The sequence below is a fragment of the Phalaenopsis equestris genome, unplaced genomic scaffold (genome assembly GCF_001263595.1).
Source record: "Phalaenopsis equestris unplaced genomic scaffold, ASM126359v1 Scaffold000002, whole genome shotgun sequence".
NCBI classification, from domain to species: Eukaryota; Viridiplantae; Streptophyta; class Magnoliopsida; order Asparagales; family Orchidaceae; genus Phalaenopsis; species Phalaenopsis equestris.
The window spans coordinates 19,178,615-19,179,324 of NW_018164444.1; positions in this window are offsets into that span (position 1 = coordinate 19,178,615).

Consider the following 710-nt stretch of genomic DNA (forward strand, 5'->3'; position numbering starts at 1 on the left):
CCCTCGGAGGCCGCCGACGGCGAGCTCGGGGTTATGCCTGATCAGGCTTTGGATAAGGCCAAATTTTGAAGGGATGCTTAAGCAACTCCTAGGAAAACTCATCTACAACTTTAAAAGAATGTTTCGGCCAAAAATTGAAGAGAAAAGAAGTGCTAGAGAGAGTTCCTGGAGGTTAGAAAGGTTTTAATAGTGTGTAAAAATTGTGAGGAATTCTTTGAGAGATTGTGAGAGTGGAGGGAAAGTGAGAGATTTCTTCCTCCTTGCTGCTTTGAAGAAGAGTTTTGTGTGCTGTAAAGAAAGGACGAGATTTATAGGAACTTCGAGGAGTGTTCTTGGGGAGAAATTAGAGATAAGTTATTTATTTGTTGTAGATTGTATGACTTTGATTTAATGTATAAATTCCGAGTTTTGTTGTATTTTTCCCATGAGATCTGAGTAGTTTTCTCAGTCTTTCTCCTTGTCTTGAGATTTATGAAATGGTGATTTGAATTGGTGAAGCCATGAAAATGTTTAAGAAATTGTGATGATCTTTTCACTTCAATCTCAATTTACTTTCAATATGGCCAATTGATTTGTTAAAATATGTTGAGTTTTACAAATAAAGTGAAGATTTCATCCAAGATTTAAGGAGGTCAAAGTCCTTGAAAGTTGGGTGCAAATAAATAGGGAAATAAAAATTATCGGGCGTAGAATTGGAGATTTTAGAGTGA